Below are 22,056 nucleotides of genomic sequence, written 5' to 3' on the forward strand. Positions count from 1 at the left end.
AGAATAGTTTTGAAAAAGGTTAAGGTGGGAGGAATCACGGCTTACAGTGCCGTGACTTTCTGTTGCTGCGGTATCCAGACACGGTGCTTGGGGAAGGAGTAGACACACAGGTCAATGGAACAGAACTGAGGACCCACAAAGGACCAGCAGGAATCTGTCCTGATGTCTGATGCATGCATGAATACTGTCCAGCAGAGGAAGGTTCCTCCTCTACAAGCGGGCTTGGAGCAAGTGGATGCCCACAGGTAAAAGGTAAACCTTGATTTACATCTGATGCTTATACAAAAGGGAAATCCAAGTGGATCCTGGCATCAAAGGGAGACATGAAACAGCTCAAGCTTGCTGTAAGGTGGAGCGAGGCAGAGCTTCTAGCCTTGGCATGTGTGCTGGTGAGTCTCCCGTCAACTTGACACATGAACTTGACAGATAAACATACAGTTATCTGAAAGTAGGGAAACTAAGCTGAGAAGATGCATCCATAAGACACAGCTGGCTGTAAGGCATTTTCTTAGTTAGTGATTGTTGGAGGAGGGCCAGTCCATGCTGGCTGGCCCCATCCCTGGGTTGGTAGTCCTGAGTTCTATGGGAAAGAAGGTTGAGCAAACAGCAGAAGCAGGAGAATGAGCAGCACGCACCCACTCTCTGCCATGGTCTTTTCATCGGCTCCTGCCTCCAGGTTCCTGCCCTGTTTGAGTTCCTGTCCTGACTTCCTTTGATGATAAACAGTGGTATGAAAGTGTAGAATCCAGGAGCTCGGGGTGTACAGTTTCAGTCTCCATGGTGCTCCATGCCTTGATTTCCTTATCTTCTACACAGGGATTATCGTATACCTACCTACTTACCTACCTACCTACCTACCTACCTACCTACCTACCTACCTACCTACCGATGAGGTTGATGTGTGGATTCATGGGGTGTAGAGAGTGCAGGTCACACTGTCCTCAGCCACGGGGCACTACTACATCACTGGAATCTCAGGAACAGGCTAGGCACTGCAGCAACTGTAGACTGTGGAGTTCTGAGTCCTTGGGAGAACCAAGTCTCTCTGAGGGAGGTGGCCCCTGAAGCCAGGGACAGGATGGGACATGGGGTTCCTATATCCTGCTGCTGACTTTTTTATTCAGAGGCCTCCTTCTAGGACTGTGTATGGCTGTGCTCACTGGGGTATCTTTGGGCCACTTGTTTTGTCTCTTTTGTGAGTGGCTCAGGTGGTCTCTTTGAGTGTAGGAGCTATGGTTCAGTGCCGAACCCCCTGTGTCCCCTGTGCTGTCTATCTACCCCCTTACCCCCGACTATTCCTGATGTTTCCCAACAGAACACCCTGAAGTTCTAGGGGAAAATCTCTGCTTTATTCACTTGCCCAGTTCACCTCTCTCACTGAGGAAAGTCTGATTTATACAATTCCCAGTTCCCCCTCACAAGTTTAGTTTGACAGTGAAGCTACTGCTGGCAAGATGGCTGCCTGAGCACTAGCTGGTGTGTGTGTGTGTGTGTGTGTGTGTGTGTGTGTGATGTGTGTATGAGGTGTGTGGTGTGTGTACACCCCTCCTCCCCTCTTTCTGAGTGTCTATGGTGTGATGCACATCATTACATTTTAAGTCTGTAGCAGTGAGCTGGGGAAACTGGCTCTACTTTGGGCTGGGCAGATTACCTGGATAGGGATGCGCGTGCTTATGAACACATCCCTGACAACAAACAAAGGCACAGAGTTTCCAAAGCAACCGCCGGCTATGAAGTAAAGACAGATTCTTTTCAAGCCTGGCCTGTCACCATGTGTCATGCATAGCTCCACAACTGCTACTGGGAAGCAGGTGCCCGGATCCCAGCCCCGCTCAGCCTGGCTTACTAGAGGGTGGGTGCAGAGCGGCTGTGAGGAGCACTCATTTGCCTTTCCTGAGCATCACGATTTAGGAAGAGTGTAATTATTTTATTTCTAGAATTGGCAGCACGGATGTGGATGGTACTGTTTACTTTGACATTACCCACTTTGCATCAGGGATTTTTTTTCTAGCAATAACTTTCAATTTGCCAGCTCATTTATCATCTACTAATATTAGACATGATTCTGACCCATACGGACAGTGGCAAATGATTGGGTGTATTTGTACTCCTTGTCTTAAAGAACAAATTCTATACATATTTCCCAGTACTACTTGGCTCAAGATAGTCCAATCATGTGGACTGTAACTCCTGTGATAATGGGAGGGTTGTCACTCTCTAATCGCTGGGTATGTCACTGGGTGGTTCCATGCCAGGCATATGTCGTGCTTGGAAATTGGAGGAGAACACCATTTCTGAAATATTTCCTACCAGCGTCTAGTACAAGTCAGCTAACCATGTTATTACAGCAGCTGTGTAAAATTATGAGCTGCTTGCCAAATGCTTTGGAAATCAACGCCTAATAGACGCCTCCTACCTCAAGTTTGCATATTTTTTGGTCCTTGCAATAGAGGCATTTGATTGTGTGTTCTCAGTGTTCTACTGTGCCACTTGTTCACAAACTCCTGGCAGCCAAGGTTTCAGAAACCCTCTTCCAGTAAGCTCAAGGTCCACAGATGGGCTTTGGGGGCACAGCAAGAGCCCACATGTGGCAAGCACCCATCTGGCTGCTGAAGCTCACAGACCAGGTGTTTTGTCCGCCTTACACTCCATCCCACACAACCCTCCCTCCTCCCTTTCATCTGCTTCCACATCAAAGGCTTCTGATTTCTTTCCTGCCAACCATGGCTTCTCAGGTATTCTCTGCCATGACTCCCCCCAACCCCCCAATCACGGACTCATATGCACTCTTTCCAAGGAAAGAATCCGGCCATGCCTAGCTCCTCCAAGCACACCTGTGTAGGCACCGTGCCTGCTCTTACTGAGCCCTAAGTTCCTGCTTTATCCTCCAAGTCTGGCTCATTTTTTTTTTATCCCCTGTACTCAAGGGTGATTCTCTTTCCCAGGGTGACTCAGTCCTCTCCCTGAAGGCTCAGGCAATGTCTCTGTTTACTGATGTCCGTGGTTTTGCTCTGAGCACCAGTGCTGAGCTCCAGCCTCAGTTCATATAGCAGATGCTCACAGTCCCTGGGCAGCAGTGGGCACTGCAGTCTCTCTAGTGAGACCTTGCAAGCTCAGGGCATGCTGCTTTGTTTCTTTGCCTAGCTGACAGGCTGGCAATGTCTAGAGCCAAGAGTTCAGTAGACTTTAATTCCCAAGCCAGAGGATTTTACAGATGAGAAGGTTCCTCTCACCTTTCCTTGGGGAAACCTGTAAGCAGTTATGTTAGAATGGGGCGTCCCCACAGGCTGAGGTTAGTCTCTTCTAACATTTTCATTTGGTACTGTCCAGCTCCACACAGGCTCACAGTTTCCCTTGAAACTGGGGAGAGAATCCCATGACTTCTCAAAGATGTATTCTTTCTCCGAGATTGAATTACTATGATCCTGTGCATGGGTGCTGGTCACCCGTGCTTCTGCCACCATGGTCATTCCTGGGTCCTGTGTCTACTTATGCTTTCAAGGCTGAGGTTGACACTGGGGCTCATAGACTCCAAGGTCAAACCTAGGTCACTACTGCTAGCTGGTTGTTCAAACCCTCAGGCTTAATAGTTAAAAACAACCATTGATTTTCGTCTCTGAGATTCTGTGGGTATTTTGAGCTGGTCCCAGGTCACCTAGGGACTGTTGTTATTTTATATCATGGTAGAGGAAATCTGGTTGGTTCAAGGTGGTATACTCCCATATGTTGCAGGAGGTACTGAGTTTTGACTGAGGGGCCTTTCATCCCAGAATCAAGGTCTGAGGGAGGGGATATTGAAATACCTCTTAAAATCTACACTCTAAGGTCAACAAGCTTTAACCCTGTGCCTTTGGCAAAGGCCTGTCACAAGGTGGGCTTGGGTTCTAGAAGGTTCAATGATGAGAAGGCTTTTTTTTTTCTTCAAAATTTACTTATTTATTTCTTCACACTATACCCCAATGGTAACCCTCCCTTTTCTCCTCCCAGTCCTGCCCTTGCAAATACCTCCCCTACTATCATCTTCCCTTCTCAGAGGAGAAGTGGAAGCCTGCTTTGGGTATCACCCCACCCTGGGCTAAGCACATCCTCTCCCACTGAGGTCCAACCAGGAAGTCTAGATAGGGGAATGGGGCTCCAGTGGCAGGCAATAGGGTCAGAGACAGCCCTTGCTCCAACTGTTAGGGGACCCACATGAAGACCAAGTTGCACATCTGCTACAAATGTGTGTGTGGGGGGTGGTGGGGGGGGAGGGGGTGTGGTAGGTCCAGCTGCTGCATGCATAGGACCTCTCTGTGAGGTCCTATGGCCCAGGTTAGTTGACTCTGTAGGTCTTTGTGTGATGTTCTTGACCCCTCCAGGTTGCTCAGTTCTATGGGTCTCTGTATCTGTTTCCATATGCTACTGGACAAAGCCTCTCAGGAGACAGTTATTCTAGGTTCCTGTCTGAAAGCACAGCAGTGTATCATTAATAATGTCAGGTTGGCTCTCTCCCATAGGGTGGGTCCCAAGTTGGGGCAGTCATTAATTGGTTGTTCCCTCAATCTCTGTTCCTCTCTGCTCCATCTTTATCCCTATGCATCTAGCTGAGATTCCTACAGTGGGGGATATAGAGACTGAAGTGGCCACCTGTAGCCTGGCAGGACTTCCAGTGGAAGGAGTGGGACATCAACCCACATAAAGCCTTCAACGCAAAATGTGTCCTGCCTACAAGATGTGCAGGGATGAGAATGCTTGTAGTGATTTTTAAGTGTCTTGAAGACAGAGGGACAGTGGACTGATTAGAGCCCAACTGGCCCTAGTTCTGCTTTCATAGGGTGGAGATATCATCAGAAAGCAGAGGAGGAAAGAGAAATTCCTTCAAGGAAGGAGGCCTATGTGAGGGAGAGGGAGAGAGGATCCTGTTACAACATAGTGTAACTCCGGCCTGGCAAGGACACAGGGTGGGAGCACAAAGTGGCCATGGGGCCACAGTGAGGTGCTCTGGGCTCTGCTTGAGACTTCATGCTGGCCTCATGAACAACTCAGGGTACTGAGAGCTCTTGGAGCATCATCCCCAAGTGAGGAGCTACATTGTTGTTGGATTTGATACAGAAGAGCAGATTTCTCAAAAATGGCTGTACTATAGAAACAAGGAGACAGGAAAGACCCAAACATCACAGTGGTGTAATGGAAACTACATCACATCTAGCTGTGTGTGCAGTGGAGACTACACAGGCATTGGAAGGAGTACTCACCAGTGCCGAACGGCAACCATGAAAGAACCAATATTAAAATATTAAGATAAAAACATTGGATAAAAAGTATATAAAAATGTCCAAATTTGTGCAAGACCATGATAGGACATCCCCTCTTTTGTTCCTTAGACTTTTTGAAGTAGTATATATATATATATATATATATATATATATATATATATATATATATGTGTGTGTGTGTGTGTGTGTGTGTGTGTGTGTGTGTGTGTGGCAAAAATGCAAAGACAGCCCTTAGGCAGTTTCTTTTGCATTTTCCCAGGATCTGGTTGAGACAAGAAGATGGCAGGGGTGCAGGGGATGCTTCCGTGTTAGTGTTGCTAGGAGGACAGAAGGATGCATAAATTTGAAGAACATCTGTTACCTGCTTCTGGGATACATGGGCGGGTAAGAACAGAGAGTACTGTACTCTGGGATCTGGGAACTCACATCTATGAGAGGTGAGGGACCAGCTGGGGGACTCAGCCCAAAGGGAAGGCACAACTTGATAAGATATTAAAAATGATACCCTAACTGTGATACTGCTCTCAGAGGCACGTAGATTGTTTGGGAGACAGGGTCCATGTCTAGGGTTGTTGGGATCAGCTCTAGATCACAGGTGCTCTTTTGGATCCTGCAAGGTAAAGTTCTTTGTGAACACTTCCATATAAATCCTGACATGTTAAAGAGGAACCTATGGTATTGGAATTGAGAAGACACAAGCAGCCCGGTAGGACCTCACTGGTACCCAGAACTTAGCAGCTGTCAGCCTTTCTGTGTTGTGACAAACACCTCAGAGAAATGATGAGAGGAAAGTATGGTTTGGCTTACACTGTCAGAGGTTTCAGTCCAAAGTCAACCAGTACCTTAGTCAAGCTGACTATTACTATGATGAAGCCCTGTGACCAAAAGCAAGTTGGGAAGAAAGGGGTCTATTTGGCTCATGCTTCTGCAGCCATAGTCCATCCCTGATGGAAGTTAGGACAAGGAAGTTAGGAAGCAGGGCAAGGACCTGGAGGCAGGAGCTGATGCAGAGGCCATGGAGGGGTGCTGCTTACTGGCTTGCTCTCCATAGCTTGCTCAGCCTGGTTTCTTATAAAACCCAGGTGTAGTGGGAGTTTTGCTTTCTTAAAAGACTCAGTTATGTTATGTGACTGTGTTTTTGTTTTAATCCCAGGTGTGGAATAAGAGGCTGCTTCACAGCAGGTGACCAGGATTTACCTTGTGTGCTAGCAGGGGCTTGATTTTTGCCATCAGATAGTTTAATTCTGGGGACTCTGGAGAGGGTATAAACGGACCAGCCCTGAATGGGTGTGTGGAGGGTGCTGCTTGCCCTGCTGCCCCTGATCGCTACTGTACAGTTTGTCAAGTGATCATGAGCAGAGAGATGAGGAGACATGGGAAATTCTCATCACGAGGACTGGACTTGCCCCAAGGAACCCAATGCCCCAAATCAGCAGGAAGTAGTCGAAAGAGGTCTCACTCCTTTTCCTTCTAACCTTCTCTCTCTCCCATCTAGTGATGAGGGAGGCGTTGAAAGGGATTAAGGTGGAACAAGGGTTGGAAGAGTGGTAGATATAAGAACCTAATAAAACAGCTAAACAAATACACCGATACCCAAGACCACCAGCTCAGGGATGGCACCACCCACAATGAGATGGGCCCTTCCCCAACAATCACGAATCGAGAAAATGCCCTACACCCGGATCTTGTGGAGGCATCTTCTCAACTAACATTTTCTCTTTTCAGATAACACCAGCTTTTGTCAAGTTGACCTAAAACTAGCCAGAACATCTGGTTCTCCTGGGACCCGAGGTGAGGCTAAGCAATCATGGTGGTCAGAGCATGTGAGCAGAACTTCTTACATCATAGAAGCTGTGATGAGGAGGTGAGGCAGAGATGGGAAATAAGATATATCTTTCCAGGGCACACTCTAGTGACCCACTTCCTCTAAAGAGGTCCTTCTGTTATGTCTCAATAATGCCACCAAGTGATGAATCCATCAAGGGGTCACTCCATCTAAGGGTTGCAGCACTTCTCATAAAACCATCAGCTGACAATGGGGTTTCCAATATGTGAGCCCCAGGGGATATATCAGAGTCAAACCATGACAGTTCCTCACTGTCACTTCCCATGAAGGAGCCTGACTCCAGGCTTCACGGGAAATCTGCACAGGGAATCGGAGTATGAGAAAAAGCATCACCACTGTTTAGGGAAGTTCCCTCAGGGCATTGGATACTGCAGGACACATTACGGCAGATGCCGAAGTAAATCCTTTGTCATGGGAACATCAGACCCAGATGTTCCATGGACAGGATAGACTTTAGCACATGCTTCACACAGAAGAAAATATTCTACTTGCTAATGCTATGCCTTCAGCAGAGGCCTGCTAGAGTCTTTTTAAGGGTCATGTGATGGGGAACGGTAGGCAAAGAAGGACAGGTGAGGAGACACAAGGGTTGAATGCACTGCACCAGGTCATCAGAGATAAAACAAAACAAAACTATTGAGAACATTGCTGGGACAGCAGGAGACATTCTATCCAGGACTGTACCTAAGGAACCTAACATTTGTGCTATGATTGTCTCAGAGGTCATGATGTCTTCAGTCAGCTCTCAAATGTACCTCTGAGCCCCCACAGAGGTGTGTGGAGACCTGTGGCTCCCTGGCAGAGCATGTGTGTGCACTCATTTCTGCAAGAAATGATATGCAGGAAGACTTGGACTCTCGAGCTCTGTTTCCCTCTAGGTTGGATGAACCTGGGAGAAAATTGGTCTTCTGTGTGGTGACAGGCCATGCAGGTAAATGTGCTGGGTCTTCTGATCTTAGGGCTATTAAGGGATGCGGAAAGTATTAACCAGATGGCTGGGACGTCACATAGCCTCTTTGAACTCAGAGCCACTCTCCTGGTGGTTTCCACGAGTCTCTTTTTACTGATGTTAGTAGTGGAGGCCAGGTATTGGGAAGCTTTCTCTAGGTCAGCTGAGCATGGCTGGGTGGCCCAGACAGAGAGTCCAAACAGCCTGTAGCTCTGCCGCCCAGAGCTGGGTGTCTATGGAGTGGGGCAGATGCCAGGATATCAGCCTACCAGAACTGAGGATGGAAATTGACAGCCCACAGGAGCCTCTAGGCAAGTGTGTATAAATGCCAGCCGTGGTGGCTCATTCCACTTGGGGTCCTAACCCTTAGCCTTGTCCATACCTGCCTCTGGTTTGGAAGTGTCCGTCCTCAGCCTGGCCGGGCGAAGCAGCTCCTCTTGGGGCCGCAGCTTGTTCTTGAGTTTTGTTCTCCTGTTTCCTAACTGGATGGATTTGGCCCTGAGGACACGGTCCACCCTCTTCCAGGCCTATGTGACTGGGCAGCAGAATGTAGCCTTTAATCACAAAGCCAGGCAGCTGTCGGCCGCTCGACGCTCTGCTGAGCTGAAATGGCCACAGTGAAAAACGCTTATGACTCCTTGTGGGAATAATTCATAAAAGTTTAAAAAACTTTCTCCTGGCACTCTCTTATGCTTTCAATTTTATATGACGGCAGACCAAAAAAAAAAAAAATGACCTCTATTTTGCAGCCTCCGCCCCCATCTAGAGTAGCCTCAATCTTCCATCATGAGTGTGTCCCAACAGAGTCATCTGAAAGACTAAGGAAAGATGGAGGCCTTCTTCCAGCTCCTGAACAATTCCCTCTGCAGTTTCATTAACTTAACGGTCAAGGGCAATTTCATTAGCAGAAAGTTTCAGATTCAGAGGCCTCAGACTCCTCTGTTCATGAGCAAATCTATCAGAATAAACAAGTGATAAGAATTTAAGAAAGCACCCTATTCTCAGAGTGGATGCCACTGGCCCCACTGAGGGCAATGCCATGTGGGACAGGGACAAACAGAACAAGACTTCAGAGAGCATCTGGGGGCCTTATGGTGGTTAATACTCACCCAGAGGACAGACGGCAGTCATTTTACTTCTGCATTTACTAGGCTGTAATGAACTCAGATGATGAGGCTCTGCTGGACCACAAAGATCAAAACTCAAACTGAGTTCACTGGGGGGCAGCTTCCCCTGTGACAGGTCTCCAGATCGTATCTGGACAGCCAGGGAGATCTATAAGAGTCAAGGTGCCTGTCCTAATGTGAGCTGAGGTTATAGAATGATGTCTTCAAAGAGGCTCTGAATGTCCCATAGCTGCAACCATTTGGTTTTACAAGGGAGATAAAAGCTTTTGGGTCAGTTGAGGTCACCCCTCAACATTGTGGGTCAGTTGGTCTCAGCTTAGAGAGGTTGTTCTTCAACATCCGACTTCAGAGGGTCGTAGAGCTTGAAGCTGGACTTGAAGGATAGTTAGGGAAACCTACCCATTGTCACCATCTTTAAAGGGAGAGGAAGGGTCTGGGAGCCAAAACAGTTGAGAAGTATTGGAGGCTGGAGAGCAAGGGAGGACTCACACCTTGCTTAGTGTCCATAAAGGAATCAGGCCTGCCATACTTTCTCTGAGTTCAGTGAGACCCCTTTCTACCCTGGTCCACATATCTCAAGCTTTAAAAAATTGGTTGTTTGCACCACTGGGTTGGTGTTCATTTGTACAAGCCTCACTGTGACCTTGGCAATGAGCTTTCATTTGAACATTATCTACATGCTCTGTGGGCTCCCCAAGAGGAGACCTAATGGCCAGCAGCAGCTCACAAAAGCTGAAAGCAGGAAATAATGACTTTATGACCACTAGGCAAGTGGAGGTTAAAGTCTGACAGGAGCAATAGCTGGGAATGAAGTGCCCTGTGCTCTTAACAGCTCCATTCGTAAGGAACACACCCAAAGTGTGGGTACTTAGTGTATATAACCAGTGGGGGGATGTACGCTTATGCCCTTGAATTCATCACAAGAACCAGGTAAGGACCCATTTGTCACCTCCCAATGCTGCTCTCAATTGTATTAGTTCTAGTAAGAATATTCAATTTGAGACCTCCTCTCTTAAAATTATATAGTACCATACACAGAACATTTCCAGCTACATACAGAGCAGTAGGTCTGCCGGCATACACAGCTGTAGGTCTGTCTGTAGACAGGTTTCCACAGAACCATGTGCTCATCTTGGTGGCAGCACTGTCCCCAGCACTGTAGATACAGAGGCAAAGTGCATGTGACTTTTGAGAAACCCACCTAGAGGAGAACCAGGATGAGGCTTGTTGGGATAGTAGGCTGTTTCCTGTGTCTCTTGCATATTTTACCCAACAAATAAACCCACAGAGACTCCCTGTCTCTCTTTCCCTGTCTCTCTCACACTCTCTTCTGTCTCTTGTCTTGGTCTCCCTCCCTCCCTCCCTTCCTCCCCATCTCCCTCCTTCCCTCCCTCCCTCCCTCCCTCCCTCCCTCCCTTCCTCCCTCCCTCCCTTCCTCCCCATCTCCCTCCCTCCCTCCCTCCCTCCCTCCCTCCCTCCCTCCCTCCCATCCTCCCCATCTCCCTCCCTCCCTCCCTCCCTCCCTCCCTCCCTCCCCATCTCCCTCCCTCCCTCCCTCCTTCCTTCCTCCTGCCCTCTCTTCCCCAGTCTTCTCTCTGTCCCACCTCTCTGACCTCTTTTTCATCACCACATTGTCCTTTATAGTGACTCTTCTGGTGACGCGGAGCTTACCTATGTGACCTGAGATGACGTCTCATTTGGACAGCTTAACTCTGCAAGCTTCCTTCTGCCCATGTACTTGTGTTACCCATGTAAGGCAACACGTTCACAGCGCAAGGCTGAGATTTGCCCATATTTAAGGATCACATCTGCCCTGCCTGCATTCAAAGTCCTCCCTAGGAACCACTACAGAGACTACACACACACACACACACACACACACACACACACACACACACACACTACTGTGGGTTTGTTTGTAGGGTAAAAGATGTAAAAAACACAGACCCATGTTTCAAAGTGATGTCTAATTGAGTGGTAGAAAGTGATGAATCAGAGAAAGAGTTGATGGAATAGAACTTCCCAGATCTCAAGAGAAGAGAGAGAAAAGGGAAGGTACTTGAGGGGCAGTGCAGAGAAGGAGAGAGGGCAGTTTTACCGGGAGAGTTTTACAGGGACAGGTTGAAGAGAGAAAAAGTCAGAGCTGGGTAAAGATAGAATGAGTCAGAGAATGAGGAGGACCCAGAAGATTAGAACAGATTGTTAGAGTTAGTTTGAGGCTAAACAGAGCAAAGGGTCAGAGGGAGAGAGGGAGAGAGGGAGAGAGGGAGAGAGGGAGAGAGGGAGAGAGGGAGAGAGGGAGAGAGAGAGAGAGAGAGAGAGAGAGAGAGAGAGAGAGAGAGAGAGAGAGAGAGAGAGAGAGAGAGAGAGAGAGAGATTGAGAGAGCAGATTGAATGAGCCAGCCGGGAGAGGAGTGTGAGCCAGAACTTCTGAGTTGAACCAGTCAGTCAGAGATCAGAAAGAACAGGAAAGGGTGAGCTTATTCAGAAGTAAGTCCAGGAGTCTGGAAACATTCTAGGCCTAGATAAGATTGTGTAGAGGCTAGAAGCTTCCAGGACTAGGCCTGGGTTAGCAGACTGAGGCAGTAAGACTCAGAGATGACAACTGCATCAGGAGAGTAAAAGTTGCTTTTACAGAAAGGCAAGTGGGGAGAGTAGAGACATATGGAAGAGGGAGGGGTAGGTAGGTACACTGCCTGTTTGCTCTCTAGCTCATGAGGCCGCAGGTCAGAGGTGACAAGCTCATAGTGGAACATGATGTTTGGACAAATCTATTTTTCTATGTAATCTGAAATCTGTAAGAGCCTGCCTGCCGGGAGCTGGCATGAGGGAAGCCTTAGGACTGGTTTAGGATAACTGTTTACAAGTGTCTCCGTGATGATTCATACATCGAAATTCTCTGTTGTTTTGTCCAAATAAGAATCTAATGAGAAAGCCAAACACTGGTAGAGGTGAGAGAGACATGAAAATTACACAAATCCCCAAAGCGTGCCGTGAGTATCAAACATACGAGTTTATTTTAAAAGGCAATTGTGTCTATTATTTGTTCAATGTTTATTACCATTTTTAATCTATATTCATTAGAGGGTGTGCTTGGAACAACAGTCTCTAGTGTCTTGAGTCCTCGTTCCTACTGGAGAGGAGTTGGAGGGAGGATTCCGAAATAGCAGAGTTGGGTTCAGTCTTTAAAGTATCTCAAAGCCCTGGGGTGCTGTATGCAGTCCGTTCCTTTCCCTTGGGAGGCGACTTTGTGTGGTCAACAAGAATAGCATCAGGCATGTCCTGCCTGTGGGTCAGGTGGGAGACTAAGAATTCGGTCTTAGATTGGGAACATCCAATTGCAGGGTTGCAGAGCTGTCCCCTTGGTCAGGGCAGTGTGCTTTTATAGCGGACTGATGTCTGACCCTGACAGTCCTAATGGTTGTGACTGGGTCTTCATGGGGCTTGGTGGCTTTGATAGCTTGATACAGCAGCTGGCTTCGTTCCAGTGCATGTCGCTGCCTCGTCTTTGGCTCAGATATACTGATGAACACATCTGCATGAAAACCCACTACCACTGTTCTCTATGGAGGCCCCACCAGTGGGTTGTGGTACACAGCCCAGAAAGTGCTCATCTGTGTTTGGTTTTTCCTGAAGACATGGATGCTAGTGTTTCCCAAGGATGTGCTGCAGAAAGCCAGAGAGAAGGCAGGCTTAGGTGACTTCTGGAGCCCAAACGATGCAGCACCCTATAGAATACCACTTACTGCTCAGAGATTGTCCTATCTCCAGGCATAGGGTGTGACTGATAGCTATTAGAATCTGATACCAGGTCCAGCCTCAGCAGATGGGTGGAGCCTGTCCAGGGAAGTCTACAGTAGCTGGCACATGAACCACAGGACTGGTTGGGAGGCATCTTTTAACCTGGCACCAATGTTGCCATGGTGATGCCAGGACCTTTGCCATGTTTCTGCCTCTAATCCAGTGATTCTCAACCTATCTAATGCTGTAGCCCTTTAATACAATTCCTCATGTTGTGGTGACCCCCAACCATGAAATGATTTTGTTGCTATTTTATAACTGTAATTGTGCTACTGTTATAAATCATAATGTAAATATCTGACTCACAGGAAAACTGATATGCAAGTCCTTTGAAAGGGTTTATTTGACCTCCAAAGGGGTCTCGACCCACAGGTTGAGAACCACTGCTCTAGTCAGATTTTTTTTTTTTTTTTTTTTTTTTGTCATGAGCAGGACTAGAAGTCCCAGAGGAAAAATAAAAACAATTTCATCCTGAAATGATTCAGCCCTCCCAAGAAAAAGATTGGAATTTCTGTGCATGCCAGTGGCCAGCCCAAGCCATCCAGTGTGAAATATTTCCCCACAAGCTTAAGTTTTCAATATTGGTGCCCCAGTGATGGCACTGTTTGGGAAGACTGTGACTAAGAGTTGGAGCCATGCTGAAGGAAGTGAGTCACTGGGTGGGGGGAGTATGTGTATGGTCTGGGTGGGGGACTGGAGGTTTTGTAGCTGGGTTCTTATCCTGTGTTTGCTCTTTCCTTCCTGGGTATGAATGCAGCTTCCTGCTCCTCCAGCCAGGCCTTCCCTCTAGTGACACACTGTACTCCCTTAAACTGTAAGCCAGAATAAGCTGCTTGTTATCAGGCATTTTGTTATAGCAGCAAGAGAAGTAGTCAGCCTATGTATGCTAAATCCTTCAGGCTTCTGGGAAACTCCGTGGCTGAGATTCATAACCAAAGCTAACAAGCTGACGTAAGGCTGTGAGATTCGGTGCCCAGACACAGGTACAGACCTGTTGTTATGCTATGCCCCCTCATTTTGTTTCCTGAAAATCTCCTAAACTCTGTTCCTGTAGAGCCAGCCCACAGGGCAGGGCAGGAAGCCTTTGGCTCAGGGAGGGAAGGGTACTAGAAGACAGCTCAATCCGGGGATGATGCTCCCTCTACTGACCTTCTCTTTAGATCACAACTGTGGGCTGATTTGCGGGAGATTCTTTGTGACACCTGAGCATGGTCCCCAGGGCTCCTCTGCCAGGACTTATGAAGAGGCCTGGTCGATGTTTGAGGGAAAGCACACTGTCATGAGGAGCTGATAGGAATCTGAGGGTGCCTGTCTTTAGTCTAGTCCATTATAGCTGCAAAGATGTGCATACCGAATGGGGCGTGGTTGACAACTTCTGATGTTTCCCAAACCTCTGGTGCCATCCTTAGCAAGTGAGATCTGACTTGTCCTGGGAAGACGTTTGAAATATAAATTGAATCTTCTCCAAAAAGGCAGAAACAGGCCAGCATCCAGGTGCCCCAGGGGCCAGGCCACTTTGTCACTCCAGGACCAGGATAGCCCGAGAACATGACTATCTAGAACTGAGACAAGAGAATACCCAAGATGCATAAGAGCAGGCAGGTATGGATGCTGCTGTCCTTGCCAGGGCTTCTGAAAAGAACGGAGGGCCTTGTTCCTGCCTCCTTGGCAGGAAGGTTGTGTAGGGAAGAGGGACACTCCATGACTCCATCACAGCATGCATCCTAAGAGATGAGCTAATTGGCTCCCGGTCTGCAGCTCCCCACAGTCTTACAGTGGGAAGACAGGCAGTCCGGCCAGAAAATAACACAAAAATGGGGGTCAGCCACCAGCCATAGAGGGCTGCACAAACCACAGTATAGAGAGATGTGTAGTGGAAGGAGGAATGGGTGGGGCTAGCCAAAGTCTCAAACAGCATAAGAAGTTGGGGCATAAGAGGACAGATGTTCCAGTCTGGAGATAGCTTAAGGCCAGCAGTGACCAGGGAGGGAGGGAGGCCAAAGAGCAGGACATGTCTGAGGTGTCTTGCAGCTGGTGAGAAGGGGAGTGTGAAGCCAGATTGGGTTCAAGACTGGCTATTCTTAGGGACACTAGCCAGGACTTCCTGGGTCCATGAAGAGTGTTCTCAGAGTGGGCAGGGCTACAGCATGCCACTTTTCAATGGAAATAGTAGGGGGGAGGGACAAAAAGGGACAGAGCAAGCAGCTTTCTTCTGCGGGGAACATTCCAGGTTAAGACTGTAGCAGATACCCACTGTAGTGACTCAGGTACTATGACAACTGGTCTTGGCTGTCAACTTGACTGCATTTGGAATGAACTAAAACCCAAGCTGCTGGGCACTGCTGTGAGGGACTATCTTACTCAGATTGATGGGAGCAGGAGGACACACCCTAAATCCTGGTAGCATCTTTAGATTGCAGCCCAGATACAAGGACACAGAAGAAGAAAACCTCTTTTTGCCTGTTTCTCCTCACTCTCACTGGCTAGCCCATCCACCCTATTGCTGAGGCATCCTCTTCACTGAGATTAGAACCCACTTCTCTGGGATTCTAGCATAGAAGATCAACAGCTCTCCAGGAATCCTTCAGGTTTTTGGCACCAGATTGGAATGGCTAAGACATCCAGCCTCATAGACTGAACAAATACTGCTCTCTCAGCCTTTCCAAGGTGAGGCAGCCACTGTGGGGTTACTCAGACTGTATCTTGTAAGCCAATCTGATAACCCCTGCCCCTCCTCTCTCCATCCTATTCATTCTGTTCCTTTAGGAAACCCTGTTAAAGTAGGTGTTATTCATGGTCACACCCTGAGCAGGCAGATCTCAGGTCTGTGATGTGCAGGGACACAGCCACTGGCCACCTGTAGACACCTAAATGTAATCCAATATACTATATAAAGGTTTGTCTCTTGTTGCCCTGCCTGGCCACAGAGCTGCAGCTGACTTGGGCTACCATGATGGATCATGTACATCTGGCCACTAGAGAAGGAGGTGTGGGTTGCAGGGCTCTGGTGCAGAAGAGTCAGTACACACAGGCTTGCCGAGTGAGCTGCAATTCTGTATAATTCAATTATGATAAGAGTTGGGATGTAGTGTGATTAAGAATCAGACCGTGGAGGTATAGGAGAAAATTAAAACAGCTGTTAATTTAATTTGAGTCCATATTCTTGGAGATCTGATAGTAAATTGAGAATCCTAATTAATCTCACTTCTCACATTTTTCACATGAGCAAACTGACAGTAGTTTAATCGTGGCTAGAACACGGTGTTTCCTCTTGGCTGGGGGCCCATTAGCTCTTGTGCTCTACTCTACCTTTGGGTGTCTGTAAGGATTTGGGGCTGCATATGCCCAGGTGGGGATATCTCTAGATCTGCTCAGAACTGTCCCTGCCCCTCCCTCTTGGCATCGTCCTATCCCATGCCCAGACTATCTAAATTTCAGAAGGACTTTGTGACTACTGTACCAGCCTCCAGTGTCTCTTCACAAATCCTGTCCCCTTAGCTAATTGGCAGCCTGCATAGTTTTCATCAAACAGTAGACAGTGGCTGTGTACTGTAGCCAATGTGATAAGACAGGAGATAGAAAAGACAATGCCACCAAGTGGGAGAGAAACACCATGCTCATGGGCACAGTGATGGAACACCTAGACAGCTTGGGGGAAATTAGGTGGAAAATTGAGCCCAGTCACCGGAGTCCAGCTCAGCCTTCTGGCCCAACTCTTTCCTATCTTCCTATCTAGCACTTCTCAGTGGTAGCAATTTCTCCAATGCTGCCTAGAGCTGAGTTCAGGATCCCCTTGGCCACATTTCAGGGGATGCTGTCACAGGTTCAGGTGCCTGAACAGTAGGGTACCTTGCATCCCTAGAGGCAGTTAGTTCTCTCTTGTTCTGGCTTCCCACTCTGCATTTGGCTCTATCACAATCCAGAGGGCAGCCGCTTCTGATCCCCTCTTCCTATACCCAAGCCTGTCATGTGAGCAAACCTGAGATAGTCTCCTCTGTCTCTATTTCGCCCCCCACTTTCAGTCCCCTTACAAGGCAGGTCTTTCCATGCCTGTCCACCCTTTGCTCATCCTTACCTCTCTGGATTGGCCCACAGGAGTAGATTCCACTGACCAGGACCATCTATCAGTGCCCTAGGTCACCAATCAATGGACACAGGATCTGGTCCAGAGCAAGCACTAGAGTCCAAACCCCCATAGCTGTGACATCTCTGGACACAGAGCCCCAGGCCTGGGGAGAGACCTTTTAGCTGTTGCTTCCTTTCAGCTGTCACAGATGGACAGTGGGGTACAGAGGACAGGAAACAGAAGTGTGCAGCTTCTGACTTCTGAGGACTCAGGTTGTTTTTAGACACAATGCAAACACATCCAGGCCTGCAGAATTGGCATCTGAACACTAGAACGTCCCTCGATGAAGCTGGAGGCTACTCTTCCTGTGATATGCTCTTAAGGAGGAGGATTTGCACGGAGACGAAGGAATCAGTTTTTACATTTTAAACAGGCATCTTCTAAACACAGCCAGCTGGCTGAGCTGGCCATTTTGCCACAAGCCCCCCACTACTTGCTCACTAGCGTCGGGGCCACAGCCAGAAGATTTAGTAACCTGTGCACCTAAGTTACTTTGCTCTTGGAGTGATTCTAGCTTCGGAGCTGTTCTGTCTTCTAGAGCTGCAGGTGTCTTAGACAGTCCCCTACTTTGTGTGCATCATAGCCTTCCTTTTCTCTGTGTTGGGGTGGAGAAGACAATGCAGTGTAGACAACATCTACGGAAGAGCTCAGACACTGGGCAGTCTCCCAGCTGGAGCTGCGGCTCTGCCTGTCACTGGCTCAGGAACTGGCCACAGGTCCTTGAATCACAGAATTGGCTAAATGATCCCCGACTGTTACTCATTGCATTTTAATAGCTTAATATCTTTGTTTAGGCAATGGAGTTCTGAAGGCCAGGGCTGGCTGAGACAAGCCTTGGCTGGAATGAGCGTACTCTAGGCAAGGAAACAGAGCGACTGTTTAACATCCAAGATCTGCAGATGCCTGCTGGTCACTTAGGATGCTCCTGATCACAAATGAGCAAGAATGAGCTAAGGACCGTGATATTTCTTTCACTCAAAAGCAAAGGAACATTCAGAAACCACTGAACATTAGGAGAATAAAGCACCACCCAGCTAAACAGCCAACAGGCAAGCTGCTCTCACGCGCCTTTGAAGCTCTGAGTCTCTGTTTCTTGTGGTCCTCATGAATTCACTCAGCCTTAGCTCTAAAGACATTTTTTCACAGTGTGTAATATGTCTCCTGATTTTTCAAAAGCAGCACCCTGTAGTACCGACAACACACGTTTTGAAGCAGCATCCTAAAGCACGCACAACACACATGCTTCTATGCAGCACTGAATCTTGTTTGCAAATGAGATTTTGCATTTCTCAGTGCACTGTTCCGCATAGTACCCCTTCCTCCTTCCTTGGCCCAACCTCCTCCCCTCCCTCCTCCCTGGACACCTACAGTAAGACCGAGCTAACCGGTCCCAAGAGCACTGTGTGGTCAGCCCCTGAGCACTGGGTTCCCTGGCTTCCTTCTATTTTATCAGTACTAGCGTCTCTCCCTTTAAGGAAAACAAACAAACAAGCAAACATACAAACAAACATTCTCCTCCTCAGGTGAAAGATTTGAAATCGTGCACACAGTAACTACAACCATTTTAATCAGAAACCATAAGAATAATGTTGAAAAACAATGTTGAAATTTCTAGCTGACAGAGGAATGTGCTGGGCTCTCAGCACAAGATGGCAGGTGACTTTCTAATTTTGCCTCTGCGTTCTGGTGGGGCAGCCTGGCTCTGGCTCGTGGCTGGTGGGCCTTGTTTGGGGCCTATCTTTGTGTGCTCTGTGGCTGCCCCTCTTTGGGACCTGGCTTTCTCTTGTCACTTGCCATGTTCCCCTGCTCCTGTTGTCTAGGTGGCGTTACAGAGGTCAGTGTCCAGGTCCCTACGGACAGTGTACTGGTGACTAACTTTATCTTGCTCAGTAACAGTTCCCATGTCTATGTTGAGATTTCAAAGAGTGAGAAAAGCCCTAAATATTTACAAGTGTTGGGACCCACCTGAGGGTTCTTTAGGTGGTTCACTTCTTTTAGCAGGCCCTGCTGGCAGCTAGCTGCAGTAGCAATGAAGCTTCCACGGAGGGCTTGGCATCTGCGTTCACTGATTCACTGATGCCATGGTCGCTAGGGCGGGACAGCTGCAAGAGGCTGACTACCATGGATCCCTTCAGAGTCTATAGCCCCCTCCTTCCTCTTGCCTAAGTTCATCCTGCTTTTAAAATAGTGAGTGAGGATGTATTATTTCATACACAGGGTTGCAGGGTTGAGGTCCTAAGTGGTGGATGGAGGATCCCTGGAAGGCACAGACATGGCCTCCACAGGCAGTATTTGGCTAGAAGGCTAGGAGAGCCAGGCAGAGCCATGGCCACAGGCAAGGCTGGGTGACTTGGTTTGGGAGACTGGATCTCAGCATATGCAGGAAGCAAATGGGAAAGGTTATAGTCCCAAGTAACTGTTGAATGAGAACAGCTGTAATGGCGGGCTAAGGGCTGTGCCAGTGGGCAGCCTTAGGTGGGAGGACATGGTCGACATGCTGGCCAAGTGTGCCCCACACCAGGTGTGGTCTGCCGGTCCCCTAGATAATCTGTGAGGAGCAGGACACAGATTGGGGGGCAGTTCCCAGAGCATTTACTGCCTCCATCCTCCTCCTGGTTGGCACGGCAGAGTGATGTTCCCCGCCCTGAAGTTTCTAGCTCTCATCTTCAACTTCTTGTGTTTCTACTTTACAACTATGGCAATTAACTTGTGATATTTATAATAGCTCTTTCAGATTCTCATTGCTGGAGTTCGTTTTTAATTCTTGTCATGTGTACTACACTGTTTGCTCCATACCCCGTGCACCTGAGGCCCTGTTCTAATGGGCACACCACCCATCCCACTCCCATGGGAGTTGCTGGTGATCTGGTGGATTTTCACACTCAGGGGGAGCTACATGCACATTCGGCTGGCTGCACTCCTGATGCTCTACCCTACGCTCTGTCTGCTCTGCCTCTTTAAAGCCAGATGGCTGGACTTGTGTGAGCTCCCTTGGCTCTGCTCCCTAGAACAGCCCCTGGGCTGTGAGCTGAGGAACTGCAGGGCCCCCCATTGCAACTTTCCTTCTTCCCAGGATCACATTGATTTGATACCTGTTGTCCAGTACTTTGAGAGCTGTTATTTCATATATTTAATTGGGCTTTCTACTAGTTTCCACAAGGAGGTCAGTTCCCATAGCAATCGATTCCTTCAGGCTAGGGAAGAAGCTGTGTGAGGCTTTGTTATTTATTTTATGGCTGCCCATTTTGCTTTTTTGGGTGGGGGGAATGGTAGGATCTCATGTAGCTTAGGCTGGCTTGGAACCTGTTATATCCCTACTATGTGCTGTCCTGAAAAACTATGTATAACTTTATAACCTGGGTGTCAGCCAGCATGGGTAAAATCAACTAATATCATTCAGCCTCATGTGTTTGTGTGTGTGTGTGTGTGTGTGTGCCTGTACTTGTCATTTTTTTCTTTTTGTTTTTGGAGACAGGACGTTATCTCGGGATGACTTCAAACTCAGTACATAGCTGAATAAGATCTTAAACCAATTTTCCTGCCTCCACCTACCATCGCAGACATGTGTTAACGTGCCTGGTTTTCTGTGATGCTGGGATAGAACCCAGGGCTGCAAGAATGTTAGGCTCGCACTGTACTAACTGAGCTACATCCTAGCCCTACAATGTGCTCATGTTAAGGGACAAAGAACTCAGTACTGGGTACTGTCTTCCACTGAGCTTCTGTCCCTGCAGTAGATAGCCTGCTTCCTTGTGGGTGGAAAAGGTCTTGCAATAGGTGGCCAGACCTCATTGGACTAGGTCACATTGTCTGAGTGAGTTCTTGGTGGTACACGGGAGTGTGTGAATGCACCAGTGTGTGTGTATGTGTGTGTGTGTGTGTGTGTGTGTGCATGAATGTGCATGTATATATGTATCTCTGTGTGAGTGGGGTATGGCCTAGGGTATGAGTATTTGTTTAGATGTACCTAGCCTGAGGTAGGACTCACACAGAACAAATATATCACTTCCTGCAAAGCTTCTTCCCTCCCAGGGCATCTCAGCTTAGCTCCTAGATGACCCTCAAGCAGCTGAATGTCTGCACAGGCTTTCTGTGCCTTTCCTGTTTTTCAGCAAAGGAGGCCTCTTAGAGGAGGAGATTAGCGTCACTGTAGGAACACAAAGCTCTTTATTGGAAGACCACCTTGCCAGTAAGGGAGACTTTAAGTTTAGTGGGTTGGTGCCATGACCTACATAAGGAAGTCCCAGGCTCCTCACTGTGACTATGCTGCTTCGAGGCTGTGAGAATTGCAAGGGAAGATTAAAGTGGGACCTCCACCTGCGGTCGCCTACCACAGACAGGACAGATTGCAGAGCATGGGTGTTTGTAGCCCCTAAACGTTAGGGTAATAAGCTGGTAAGCCCAAGGAGCCTGGCAACGTTTGGTGGGGTCGTGGGTACCTGAGGGAGAGTCTGGATGTTCTTAGACAGAAAAGTGCCAATTAATCACCAGGATAAGTGAGGGGTCAGCAGCGACCAGCAATCTCTCATTTCTATTAGTGTCAAACAAACTACCGCGATTAGCTTCAGACAGCTGATACAGCCATGTGCATTGTGCATCTTGCTGTCTGGAAGCCTGGCAGACTGGGGCTGTGCTTGGCCAGGAACGAGTGTGCAAAGCAGAGACAGATGCTGGCACTATGGCTCTAAGAAGACTTCTGTTTCCTCCGAAAGATGCCAGTATCCATAAAGTCACGTGGAGCACGGCTGGTGGAAGTGTTATGGTGATCTCACAGATGACAGCTGCATGTGACTTGGGCTGTGGTGGGATACTTCATGTTGACAAGTAAGAGCCTGGGGTCCATGGGGGCTAGATTTTGGTAAGATCCTTAGGTTAAGGACCAAGTCCACAGTCATGCTTCAGTTTTTTTTGGGTAAGAAAAGGTGGGTATTTAGAGCAGCTGTGAACTTTGC

The 22,056-nt window shown here is 48.1% G+C and overlaps 1 long non-coding RNA gene across 1 annotated transcript in view; it reads left to right on the forward strand.

Annotated features, from left to right (window-relative positions):
- The window catches only part of LOC147002837 (uncharacterized), a 31,647-nt gene that overhangs the window by 7,851 nt on the left and 1,740 nt on the right, over positions 1–22,056 (forward strand). Inside the window, exon 4 of the long non-coding RNA XR_015048058.1 lies at positions 21,817–21,928. This is a non-coding gene — a long non-coding RNA (uncharacterized LOC147002837). The remainder of the gene's footprint in view (positions 1–21,816; positions 21,929–22,056) is intronic.

This window comes from Mus caroli, unplaced genomic scaffold, assembly GCF_978045245.1.
Source record: "Mus caroli unplaced genomic scaffold, Mus_caroli_1 scaffold_8, whole genome shotgun sequence".
In the NCBI taxonomy this organism is placed as follows: domain Eukaryota; kingdom Metazoa; phylum Chordata; class Mammalia; order Rodentia; family Muridae; genus Mus; species Mus caroli.